The following is a 14546-nucleotide window of genomic DNA, read 5'->3' on the forward strand; positions in this document are numbered from 1 at the left end:
TAAGTTTTAGAAACATCTCAAGGATGATCAATGGAAACAGGATCCACCTGAGCTCAATTTCGAGTCTCATAGCAAATGTTGTGAATACTTATGTAAACAAGGTATTTCTGCTGTTTTTATTTTTAATACATTTGCAAAAATGTCTAAGAACCTGTTTTCACTTTGTCATTATGAGGTATTGTGTGTAGATTGATGAGGATTTTTTTTATTTAATCCATTTCAGAATAAGGCTGTAACGTAACAAATTGTGGAAAAAGTCAAGGGTTCTGAGTACTTTCCTAATGCACTGTACATATCCAAAAGTGGACCTAGAAGTTTGTCCTTAAATATCTATTGGGAGCCCATCTGGACCTTCCGCTTTACCTCCCTTCATATTGAAAATAGCATCAGATATTTAAACACCATCCAATTCCTTTTCCAGATCCAATTTAGTGTCTTCTGAAGTAGAGGGAATATCAAGACCTGACTAGTTCAGTTCTCAGGAGATTCAGAGTTGTAAAGTGTGTTGTAGTAGGAAGCAAATGTTTGGTTTATTTCTACAGGATCCATTGATAATTGTCCTTGTAAATTATGAATTGCATTAAAGGCTGAATTTTACTTCTTAATGCGCCAGGCCAGCAATTTACTAGGTTTTTAACCTTGATCATAGGACTGTTTCAGCCTAGTTAAGCTGTTTGCAGCCTTAGAGGTGGGAAGTTCATCATACTGAGCTTTTAAGACCAAATCATTCCTTGTTTAGTTCTACTGAGTTATCCAATAAAGCTTCCCACTCCAATTCTCTGATTTTGCTGTCCATCGCTCTCATTTTCTGATTTATTAGATTTGAAACTGGTCAAACGTATAATTTGCCCCCAAATATGTGCTTTGAAAGCCTCCCATCTGGTACTCGCTGACGTTTGGTCAGTGTTCAATGTCAAATAAACATCTATACGCACTCCAACGTAATGTAAGAAGTCTGGGTCCTGTAACCATCTGGGATGCAAACGCCATCTAGAGGATCCTTTTACTAGTTTTGTATCCCTATAGAATAATGACACAGGGGAATGGTCATTCAAAACAATAGTATCATATCCACTTCCTGCTACATTGGGAAGCAATAAGCAAGAAACTACATGAGAATATGATTTAAATGTTGACGAGTAGCATGAATACTCCCTTTTACTCGGGTTCTGAGTCCTCCAAGGTTCACATAGATTTAAATCCTTAATGAAATGCTGTAATTTCTTTCTACTCTGCGAGTGGGAAGTGTCTAAACCAGAGGAGCGATCTAGATGAGGATCAAGAGTGCAATTAAAGTCCCCTGCCATTAGGACCTTACCAGGAATGGAGGCTATCAATAGAAATACATTCTCAAAGAATTTGGGATGATCATCATTAGGACCATAAACATTAACCAGATTAATATGCTCCTTCAAAAGAGTTTCCTGTATCAAAATGTATCTACCAGCTGTATCAGTTATAATAGTATCCACTTGAAACGGAACAGATTAGTGAATTAAAACCATAACACCATGAGAATGAGAGGAGAAACAGGATGCTATTACTTGCCCTTGCCATCTCCTGCATACTTTAAGTAACTCATCCTTCAACAAGTGAGTTTCTTGTAGGAACACAATAGATGAAGTTGTTTAAGCCTAGTAATAACCTGTTTAAGCTTGGATAGTTTACAAACTCCACAGACATTCCACATAGTAAATGTAAGTTTTGCATTTGAAGTTATTTAACCAAAGATGTAAACATGGAATAAGCTATAGCATAAAGGCATATCTAAAATCTGTTTAGTAACCACAAGGACCGCAGGAATATTTTGTAGTGAGGAAAATATGTAAAGATCTGTTGGAAGAAACAAACATAAATCTATCCTAACAACACAGGGTCTTTTGCTAGTAGCCTATATAGTAGCCTAAATATCACAACAAAAGGCCTCTCTAGCAAGATGATATGTGAAATATCACGTAGTATTTGTTTGAAAAGTAGCAAAGAATAGCTCCACCTAAAACAGTAACGCTAGTTAGTGAAGCCTGAGACTAACGTTAACGTTACAGTATGGACCGTCCAAAATAGTGGTAGATGATCCACAACACAGGGTCTGCTGCTAGTAGCTACCAAGTAACAATATGGCCCATACGTATAGCGTTAATGTAGTATACCATGATACGTTTATAAACCAGAAAAAGTATCAAAGATCAGAAATGAACAGCCTATGTGAGAAAAATATCATTGAATATGAGCTACGTTACCCAAAGGCCCTTTGCATGTGATGTTAGGCTTGCACCTGAGTGTCAAACATTTTAGTCCAAGGATATGATCGAAAGGCCTCCATCATTCTTAAATGGAAAAAGTGTGGAACCACCAATCATTTTTCTAGAGCTGGCAGCCCAGACAAACTAAGCAATCGGGGGAAAAGGGCCTTGGTCAGGGAGGTCATCAAGAAGCCAGTGGTCACTCTGACAGAGCTCCAGAGTTCTGTGGCGATAGGAGAATCTTCCAGAAGGACAACCATCTCTGCAGCACTCCACCAATCAGGCCTTTATGGTAGAGTGGCTAGACGGAAGCCACTCCTCATGAAAAGGCACATGACTGCCCGCTGGGAGTTTGCCAAAAGACACCTAAAGGACTCTCAGACCATGAGAAACAAGATTCTCTGGTGTGATGAAGCCAAGATTGAACTCTTTGGCCTGAATGCCAAGCGTCACGTCTGGAGGAATCCAGGCACCATCCCAACGGTGATGCATGGTGGTGGCAGCATCATGCTGTGGGGATGTTTTTCAGTGGCAGGGACTGGGAGACTAGTCAGGATCGAGGGAAAGATGAATGGAGCAAAGTACAGAGAGAACTGAAAATAGCTGTGCGGCGACACTACCCATTTTACCTGACAAGCTTGAGAGGATCTGCAGAGAAACTCCCCAAATACAGGTATGCCAAGCTTGTAGCGTTATACCCAAGAAGACTTGAGGCTGTAATCACTGCCAAAGGAGCTTCAACAAAGTACTGAGTAAAGTCTGAATACAGTTATTTTTTTAAAATTATTATTATTTTTGCAAAAATGGTGTCATAAAACGTAGCGGTCAATCAGGGAAATGGTTCCAATCATTTTTCCTTTTTATTCATTTTAGAAACACTTAAAATAATGGCTGTGTTTCGTGTAGGCTTACCCTGGCGTGACTTTTAGCAATATTCGGCTCTATTTCCTCTCAGATTATAAAACTCTAATTATCATCAAAGTAGACATCATGCAAAACAACAACACTGCAAGCTCCTGCACGTCATCTCTAGCTGTAACCTTTGATAACAGGTATTGTGTCAATTGAAAACTACTTAACTGTGGTGGCAGGTGCAGTGATGAACGCCGAGAAGGAGCTGAGTGTAGAGGGAAGCAGTGTGGTGAGGGAGGTTATCGTCTAGTGTATAAAGAGGGATACGTCCTCCAGTAGCTCAGAGATGGAACCTGGCGAGAGTGAGGATGAATTACCTGCGGTGAGGAACTCCGAGTTCGGGCCTCGTTCCAAGGATGATAAGGATGATTCTGGCCCAGTGGGAGTGAGATTTGTAGAGAGAATGGATACATATGTGGTGTCAGGTTAGGTGGAGAAGAGGTTGGGGACTGTTGAGTTGGTGAAGGTAACTCTGAGTGGACTCGTGATGATTTATTGTTTCTCCTCTGTCCAGAGGGAGCGGGCGCTGCGGATTACGTGATTAGAGACAGGAATTGTGACTTGAATTGCTGTCCGGAACAGGGTGGCATTGAAAGGAGTGATAACGGGGTTAGGTTTAAGTGTTGAGGATGAGCAGTTGAAATGGAAGATTCCAGGTGTCTGTGACACCCTCCGTTTGGTGAGACGTAGATCCGGTGTAGAGCGTGGGGAAACAGAGAATACATTATCTGTCATGCTGGATTTTGATGCATAGTCTCTGCCAGATAAGATCAAGGTAGGAAGTGTCAGTTAACCCGTGAGCGATTTTGTTCCGTAAATACTACAGTGTTTTAGGTGTGAAGTTTATGGGCCTGTTGCAGCAGTGTGTAGGCGTGAGATGCCTAGATGTGACAAGTGTGCAGGAGGGCATGAGATGAAGAAATGTGTGGTATCGGTGGAGAAAGTTCTGTGTGTTAGTTGTGGGGGTGCTAACGGGCTGGAGATCTGAGGTGTCAGGTGAGAGAAAGGCAGATTGTGGTCCTCTATAGCTCAACTGTAGCTCAATTGGTAGAGCATGGCACTTGTAACGGGTAGTGGGTTCGATCCCCGGGACCACCCATACATAAAAATGTATGCGCACATGACTGTAAGTTGCTTTGGATAAAAGCGTCTGCTAAATGGCTTATTATTATTATTATTATCATTATTATTAGATTGAGGTTGCCAGGGTTACAGTAGTACAGAAAGTGTTGTAGCAGAAGCAGTGAAGGGAGTGGTAGAGGAAGATGGGTACAGGGTGAGGGATCTTGAGAGGATTCCTGTGAGTAGGCAGAGACCAAGAGAGAGTGATGGGAAGAATATGTGCTTCAGTAAGGTGGGCTTTTTAGCATTTATAGTAATGGTTTTCAATTGTACTGCAGAAATTGATCAAAAAGTCCCAGAAAATAGAGGCTGTGGTGGTAGCGGCAGAGAAGTACTTGGGATTGCGAGGATTTACTGCAGAACAGCTGCAGGGGGTGTTGAGTGGTAGTGGTTTGGCGTAGGACTAGATGGTGTTAAATAGTGGAATGGGGTGGTGGGTTTTTGTCGTGGAAAATCGTCACAAAGGGACTCAAAGTCAAACTTACATGAATCGATATTTTTTTATCAGCAAGCTGGAGAGTTTCCAACAAATTTAAAAGCACCATAGTACACGTCGGTCGGGAGCTCTGCCGGGGCAGTCCCGTTAGTTGTCCTATATACTGCTTACACAGACAAGTTATATTTGCATGATTTTAGCTTTATTAATAATTAATTAATCGTTAACAGCGTACTGCCAATTGGTTTGAGGAGGTCAGTCATCTGCACAAAACAAGAACATTTACCCTCACATTTTTTAGAGCAGGCTAATACTGCAATTTTGTATTAATTACCGTATCAATGAATTTAATGTATATAGGCTGTGAATGGCCTCACACACCAGTACAGTAGGTGGCGGTGTATGCACCTAAAAGTTGAATGCGCTCTGCCAACCAAATCCCGAAGAAGAAGGATGCAAATGCACGTCACTTGACCCGTATGGAGAATGTGAAAAAGGAGCAAAGTTCATCTTTATTATTGATGTTTGATGAAGAGTATCTACCACCCTATGTAAAGCTGGGATATATAATATACCCCATAAGAGAGTTTGTGTAAAACCTGATGCAATGCAAGAAATGTAAAAAGTTTGGCCACATGTCAAGTGTTTGCAGACGGAAGGAATATGTTATTGAAGAGCATGTGAATGTAAAATGTTGTAACTGTGGTGGGGGTCATATTCCTGAATTCCCAGAGTGCCCTGTTAGGGTGAAAGAGGTTGAGGTGTCAAGGATCAGGGCTGTACAGCCAATCTCCTATGTGGAGGCGGTGAAGAGAGTTATAGTAGCAAGAGGCCACAGTTCTGAAGAAGATATGGCGGTGGATGCACTGCAACCAGTTGCAAAGGTTGTACGTCAATCAAGTGATCTGGATACACTTATTTTGAAGGTGGATTTTTTATTATTTATAGCCACAGTTATTAATTTTACTGCACAATAAGTCCAAGAAGCTGGACATCATTATATCTGTAGCTGAGAAGTTTTTGGGCCTCCAAGACTTCATGGCAGAAGCCCTGCAAGGACTACTGTAGCCAGAAAATGTTCCGCCCTCACAGGATCCTTCTGAGCCTGTGGAGGGACCTGATTAGAACAGAAAAGCAGGCTGATTTAGTTCAATTTTAATATAGTTATTGATAGTTTGTATGATTTTTTAGAAATACTGTATACACTGAACAAACATATAAACGCAACATGTAAAGTGTTGGTCCCATGTTTCATGAGGTGAAATAAAAGATCCCAGAAATGTTCCAGACACAAACTTATTTCTAAAATGTTGTGCACACATTTGTTTACATCACTGTTAGTGAGCATTTCTCCTTTGCCAAGATAATCCATCCACCTGACAGGTGTGGTATATCAAGAAGCTGATTAAATAGCATGATCATCATTACACAGGTGCACCTTGTGCTGGGGACAAGAGTAGCTGAATAGGTTCTTGGCAGCATCTAATGGGGATCCCTAACAAATACAAAAATGCCACTCTAAAATGTGCAGTTTTTTCACACAACACAATGCCACAGATGTCTCAAGTTTTGAGGGAGCATGCAATTGGCATGCTGACTGCAGGAATGTCCACCAGAGCTGTTGCCGGAGAATGTTAGGTTAATTTCTCTACCATTAGCTGCCTCCAATGTTGTTTTAGAGAATTTTGCCCAACCAGCCTCACAACTGCTGACCACCGTGTAATGGCGTTGTGTGGGCGTGCGGTTTGCTGATGTCAGTGTTGTGAACAGGGTACCCCATGGTGGTATCGGGGTTATGGTACAGTGGGGAAAAAAAGTTTTTAGTCAGCCACCAATTGTGCAAGTTCTCCTACTTAAAAAGATGAGAGGCCTGTAATTTTAATCATAGGTACACGTCAACTATGACAGACAAAATTAGATTTTTTCTCTCCAGAAAATCACATTTTAGGATTTTTTATGAATTTATTTGCAAATTATGGTGGAAAATAAGTATTTGGTCAATAACAAAAGTTTCTCAATACTTTGTTATATACCCTTTGTTGGCAATGACACAGGTCAAACATTTTCTGTAATTCTTCACAAGGTTTTCACACACTGTTGCTGGTATTTTGGCCCATTCCTCCATGCATATCTCCTCTAGAGCAGTGATGTTTTGGGGCTGTCGCTGGGCAACACAGACTTTCAACTCCCTCCAAAGATTTGCTATGGGGTTGAGATCTCGAGACTGGCTAGGCCATTCCAGGACCTTGATATGTTTCTTACGAAGCCACTCCTTCGTTGCCCGGGCAGTGTGTTTGGGATCATTGTCATGCTGAAAGACCCAGCCACGTTTCATCTTCAATGCCCTTGCTGATGGAAGGAGGTTTTCACTCAAAATCTCACGATACATGGCCCCATTCATTCTTTCCTTTACACGGATCAGTCGTCCTGGTCCCTTTGCAGAAAAACAGCCCCAAAGCATGATGTTTCCACCCCCATGCTTCAAAGTAGGCATGGTGTTCTTTGGATGCAACTCAGCATTCTTTGTCCTCCAAACACGACGAGTTTAGTTTTTACCAAAAAGTTATATTTTGGTTTCATCTGACCATATGACATTCTCCCAATCCTCTTCTGGATCATCCAAATGCACTCTAGCAAACTTCAGACGGGCCTGAACATGTACTGGCTTAAGCAGGGGGACACGTCTGGCACTGCAGGATTTGAGTCCCTGGTGGCGTAGTATGTTACTGATGGTAGGCTTTGTTACTTTGGTCCCAGCTCTCTGCAGGTCATTCACTAGGTCCCCCCGTTTGGTTCTGGGATTTTTGCTCACCGTTCTTGTGATCATTTTGACCCCACGGGGTGAGATCTTGCGTGGAGCCCCAGATCGAGGGAGATTATCAGTGGTCTTGTATGTCTTCCATTTCCTAATAATTGCTCCAACAGTTGATTGCTTCAAACCAAGCTGCTTACCTATTGCAGATTCAGTCTTCCCAACCTGGTGCAGGTCTACAATTTTGTTTCTATCGTCCTTTGACAGCTCTTTGGTCTTGGCCATAGTGGAGTTTGGAGTGTGACTGTTTGAGGATGTGGACGGGTGTGTTTTATACTGATAACAAGTTCAAACAGGTGCCATTAATACAGGTAACGAGTGGAGGACAGAGGAGCCTCTTAAAGAAGAAGTTACAGGTCTGTGAGAGCCAGAAATCTTGCTTGTTTGTAGGTGACCAAATACTTATTTTCCACCATAATTTGCAAATAAATTCATAAAAAATCCTAAAATGTGATTTTCTGGAGAGAAAAAATCTCAATTTGTCTGTCATAGTTGACGTGTACCTATGATGAAAATTACAGGCCTCTCTCATCTTTTTAAGTGGGAGAACTTGCAAAATTGGTGGCTGACTAAATACTTTTTTCCCCCACTGTATGGCATGGCGTAAGCTACAGACAACTAATACAATTGCATTTTATCGATGGCAGTTTGAATGCACAGAGATGCCATGACAAGATCCTGAGGCCCATTAAATACTTATTTCCCTAATTAAAATGCAAATCAATTTATAACATTTTTGACATGCGTTTTTCTGGATTTCTTTGTTGTTATTCTGTCTCTCACTGTTCAAATAAACCTACCATTAATATTATAGACTGATCATGTCTTTGTCAGTGGGCAAACGTACAAAATCAGCAGGGGATCATATACTTTTGTCCCTCACTTTACATGGTTTGACACCAGTATTGCCAGCATTGGTTTTATTCACTGGGCTATCTAGAGTGATCAGATAGTAGACTAAAGAAGTGAAGTAGACAAACTGCCAATGTTTTAAAGTTCTATTAAATTAATCTGTGTAGTTACGAACCCTTGTGATAGTGAGTGGAGGATGATATGGCTTCTACATCTGCAAGGCTTGCTCTTTGGGGTTTTTGGCTTGGTTTCTATAAAGCACGTTGTGACAACTTCTGATGTAAAAAGGGCTTCATAAAATACATTTGATTGACATGTATATCACACCAACTGACTGGTTCTTCTGATGATGTTCCCACAGGAGACCATGTTGAGACATTCTCTACATCCAGAGAGCAACAGCAGGAAGATCACAGAGCTAAGAGGTCTCACCACTGCCCACATTGTGAGGAGAGTTTCTCAATTCTATCAAAGTTAAAAATACACCTACAAGTACACACAGGAGAGAATCTGTATTCCTGTACTGACTGTGGGAAGAATTTCACAATATCAAAGGCTCTGACAGTTCATCAGAGAGTGCACATAGGAGAGAAGCCTTACTCCTGCTCTGACTGTGGGGCAAGTTTCTCTCAACTGGGCCACTTAAAAACACATGAAGGTATACACACAGGAGAGAAGCCTTACTCCTGCTCTGACTGTGTAAAATGCTTCACAACATCAACTGAGCTAAGACTTCATCAGAGAACACACACAGGAGAGAAGCCTTACTCCTGCTCTGACTGTGTAAAGCGCTTCAAAACATCAACTGAGCTAAAAGTTCATCAGAGAGTGCACACAGGAGAGAAGCCTTACTCCTGCTCTGACTGTGGGACAAGTTTCTCTCAACTGGGCCCCTTAAAAACACATGAACGTATACACACAGGAGAGAAGCCTTACTCCTGCTCTGACTGTGTAAAGCGCTTCAAAACATCAACTGAGCTAAAAGTTCATCAGAGAATACACACAGGAGAGAAGCCTTACTCCTGCTCTGACTGTGGGACAAGTTTCTCTCAACTGGGCCCCTTAAAAACACATGAACCTATACATACAGGAGAAAAGCCTTACTCCTGCTCTGACTGTGTAAAATGCTTCACAACATCAACTAAGCTAAAAGATCATCAGAGAACACACACAGGAGAGAAGCCTTACTCCTGCTCTGACTGTGGGGAGAGTTTCTCTCATCAGAGCAGCTTAAAAACACACCAACGTATACACACAGGAGAGAAGCCTTACTCCTGCTCTGACTGTGGGGAGAGTTTCTCTCATCAGAGCCGCTTAAAAACACACCAACGTATACAAAAAGGAGAGAAGCCTCATTAGTTCTCTTAGACCAGCTAAGATTAAAGTCACTCCATTGATTAATCCTCATATCATAAAAGAAGTGGTAACAGTTAATTGGATCAAATGAAGAAAGCATAGAACACTACATTGTAATCCTATTGTTTCTCACTGTGAGAGAATTGTGCAGAGGAAAGGGAGCGTTATAGAATGTTAGCCTCTCTTTACTTTACTGATCAGTGTTGCACCTTGTCAGTTTTGGTGTGTTTTGTTTGCTTCTACTGTAAAGATATTGAGATTACCTTGGATTTGCCCTTAGGGTTGAATATGCTCTTTGAGGCATCTCACAATGGAGTCTGATGGTTGACTGGGTGGTACTGCTTCCCTCTGCAGTTCGTGGGAATGAGCTGGTTTGATACAACATACACTGAGTGTACAAAACATTAAGGACACCTGCTCTTTCCATGACATAGACTGACCAGGTGAACCCAGGTGAAAGCTATGATCCTTAATGATGTAGTTGTGGTGTATTTATTATGGATCCCCATTAGCTTTCAGCAGAAAACAAGAAACTGCAGTTGCAGTGGGCTATGGAATGAAAACACTGGACACTGAACAATTAGAAAAACATTGCCTGGTCTGATGAATCCCGGTTCCTGCTATTTTCACATATGTCGATGTTGGGGTGGTGCTGGAGATGATGAACATGGAGTTGAAACATTTAGAAATGTCCCTTTAAGGCAAAAACAAAAGGAAATTGGAAATTGGACCAACTGACTTGTTGGAGAAGTGGCATCCTATGACGATGCCACATTGAAAGTCACTGAGCTCTTCAGTGAGGTCATTCTACTGCCAGTGTTTGTCAATGGAGATTGCATGGCTGTGTTTGATTTTTATACACCTGTTAGCAACGGGTGTGGCTGAAATAGCTGAATCCACTCATTTGAAGGGGTGTCTACATACCTTTGTATATATAGTGTACTTTGCATGTTAGCTTAGCATGCAACTTCTTAGCATGTTCATTGTAATGTAACATAACATACTGTATCATACTATATTGAGTGGTATGTTTTTTGTAACATATAGTACGTTTTTCTCTGACACCAAGTTGTCCCTCTGCAGTATTCTGTGGGAATGAGCTCGTAGACACATGTATCAGATAGAGATGGTGTGATGATCAGTTTTCACCATTACTTTGGGTGGATTAGTTTTTACTACATAACTTTTGTTTAATGATACACAGGCTATGAAACGACTACATGTGTTTATTAAATTGTCTTTTAAAACTAGATTCATTCTTTTTGTCATTGATAAATATATTTGGATAACTGTAATGAACGTAATTGATCTGGTAATGAAAAATAAACATTCTACATGAATTTGTGCTGGTCAACCTTTTGTTTTTTGGTTTATCTATACAGAAAATACAATGTTTTTGTTTAATTCATGGCATTCAAAATAATTTACATGTCTATTATCTAGTCAAAACATGTCACTACACCTTTACACATCACCATTGGGACAAGCCAATTTGCTAGCCACCATTATTTGCTACAATGCATACAAATAGATGTTTTGCAGTATAAAGGACTTACATATGTTTCTTATAAAATAACAGTGAAATAAAATGGGGGGAAAAGTAGTGTCATTTTAAAGTGTCTTATACGGTACAAAGTCCAGGGACAGCATTACCACAACAAATCAACAATGACCCACTTACTATTGGGGAGTGGAACCAGAGAAGAAGATTGTGTTACCTTTCTCACACCACTATAGTATTCATTTCAACAGACCCTTTCCATCCCCCATTGTTCAAAATCAAATCAAATCAAATCAAATTTTATTGGTCACATGCGCCGAATACAACAGGTGCAGACATTACAGTGAAATGCTTACTTACAGCCCTTAACCAACAGTGCATTTATTTTAAACAAAAAAAGTAAGAATAAAACAACAACAAAAAAAGTGTTGAGGAAAAAAAGAGCAGAAGTAAAAATAAAGTGACAGTAGGGAGGCTATATATACAATAGAATAAAGTGACAGTAGGGAGGCTATATATACAGGGGGGTACCGTTGCATAGTCAATGTGCGGGGGCACCGGCTAGTTGAGGTAGTTGAGGTAATATGTACATGTGGGTAGAGTTAAAGTGACTATGCATAAATACTTAACAGAGTAGCAGCAGCGTAAAAAGTATGGGGTGGGGGGGCAGTGCAAATAGTCCGGGTAGCCATGATTAGCTGTTCAGGAGTCTTATGGCTTGGGGGTAGAAGCTGTTGAGAAGTCTTTTGGACCTAGACTTGGCACTCCGGTACCGCTTGCCGTGCGGTAGCAGAGAGAACAGTCTATGACTAGGGTGACTGGAGTCTTTGACAATTTTGAGGGCCTTCCTCTGACACCGCCTGGTATAGAGGTCCTGGATGGCAGGGAGCTTTGCCCCTGTGATGTACTGGGCCGTACGCACTACCCTCTGTAGTGCCTTGCGGTCAGAGGCCAAGCAGTTGCCATACCAGGCGGTGATGCAACCAGTCAGGATGCTCTCGATGGTGCAGCTGTAGAATTTTTTGAGGATCTGAGGACCCATGCCAAATCTTTTTAGTCTCCTGAGGGGGAATAGGCTTTGTCGTGCCCTCTTCACGACTGTCTTGGTGTGTTTGGACCATGATAGTTCGTTGGTGATGTGGACACCAAGGAACTTGAAGCTCTCAACCTGTTCCACTACAGCCCCGTCGATGAGAATGGGGGCGTGCTCAGTCCTCTTTTTTTTCCTGTAGTCCACAATCATCTGATTGGAGCTCAATATATGCCCAGGACTATATTAAGGTTCAGGTTGTTGTAATGTCCAGCTGATTATGTAAATAGTCTTGTTACGGTGTAGTTACATGTAATTACACTGTAATAAGGACCCCATAAAAGGAAGCGTTACCGTAAATAGTATTGTAGAGCTCTGGTATTGATGGGCCATTTGAGGGTGAGTCATTGACATTTATGATCAGAAAGAGCTGTGAACTCACCTGTGATGGCCCACGTCTATCACAACCTTTCCTATTGTGTTAGTAGAACCGCAGCATTTTAGCCAGCCATTGTTCCAAATGTGTTCATGCATACAGTACAATGGGAGGGGGTGTGGCATGCAGAGGGGAGGACCAGCAAGAAAAAAAATAACCCATTGATTGGGGGCATTGCCCTGTGTGCCGCCTTTCGGATGGGAAGTTAAACGGGTGCCTTGACTGTCTGCGGTCACTAAAGATCCCATGCCGCTTATCGTAAGAGTAGGGGTGTTAACCCCAGTGTCCTGGCTGAATTCCCAATCTGGCCCTCATACCATCATGGCCACCTAATCATTCCTAGCTTCCAATCGGCTCATTCATCTCCCATCCTCTCCACTGTAACTATTTCACAGGTTGTTTCTGTAAATGAGAATGTGTTCTCAGTCATCTTACCTGGTAAAATAAAAAATATTTTACTTAAACATGAATGTGCACTGTTCAAAATATATCTCCAGTCAATGATGTTGCTAGCACTTGCCTCCAAAATAAAGCATCCCATCTGGGTTAACTTGGTTGAGCTTATGAAAACAGATCTAATACAAGTGTCTATGTATGCGGATGACTCAACACTATACATGTCAGCTACTACAGCGACTGAAATGACTGCAACACTTAACAAAGAGTTGCAGTTAGTTTCAGAGTGGGTGGAAAGGAATAAGTTAGTCCTAAATATTTCTAAAACGAGAAGCATTATAATTGGGACAAATCATTTACTAAACCCTAAACCTCAACTAAATCTTGTAATAAATAATGTGGAAATTGAGCAAGTTGAGGTGACTAAACTGCTTGGAGTAACCCTGGATTTTAAACTTTCATGGTCAAAAAATATTGATACAACAGAAGCTAAGATTGGGAAAAATATGTCAATAATAAAGCGCTGCTCTACCTTCTTAACCACACTATCAACAAGGCAGGTCCTACAGGCCCTAGTTTTGTCACACCTGGACTACTGTACAGTCGTGTGGTCAGGAGGTGCCACAAAAAAGGACTTAAGAAAATTGCAATTGGCTCAGAACAGGGCACCACGGCTGATTAATAATATGCATGTCGATCTCTCATGGCTCAAAGTGGAGGTGTTGACATGTTGGGTGCACCGAGCTGTCTGTTTGAGCTACTGGCGCACAGCTCGGTTACCCATGCATCCCTTACAAGACATGCCACCAGAGGTCTCTTCACAGTCCCCAAGTCCAGAACAGATTATGAGAGGTGCACAGTACTACATAGAGCCATGACTACATGGAACTCTATTCCACATCAAGTAACTGATGCAAGTAGTAAAATTAGATTTTAAAAAACAGATTTTAAAAACACCTTATCGAACAGCGGGGACTGTGAAGCAACACAAACATAGGCGCAGACACATGCATACACACACACGATAACATACGCACTATACACACACGATAACATACGCACTATACACACACGTACACATGGATTTTTGTACTGTAGATATGGTAGTGGTGGAGTAGGGGCCTGAGGGCACACAGTGTGTTGTGAAATCTGTGAATGTATTGTAATGTTTTTTAAATTGTATGAACTGCCTTAATTTTGCAGGATCCCAGGAAGTGTAGCTGCTGCCTTGGCAGCAGCTAAAGGGGATCCATAATAAATACAAAAAAACATGTAATGTTAGCCAAGTACAATGTAATTACTAGTTGTTACACAGGATTTAGCTAGTTAAAATGAAGTGTATCTTTAGGAGTACTTGTAATTAATGTGTACAGTACATTACCCATCCTGACAACCTGGCCCTCAATTTAAAGCTTGTGGAAGTGACATCCAAGTGGGAGAATAAATACAC

This window comes from Coregonus lavaretus, assembly GCF_964263955.1.
Source record: "Coregonus lavaretus genome assembly, contig: HAP1_SCAFFOLD_57, whole genome shotgun sequence".
In the NCBI taxonomy this organism is placed as follows: Eukaryota; Metazoa; Chordata; class Actinopteri; order Salmoniformes; family Salmonidae; genus Coregonus; species Coregonus lavaretus.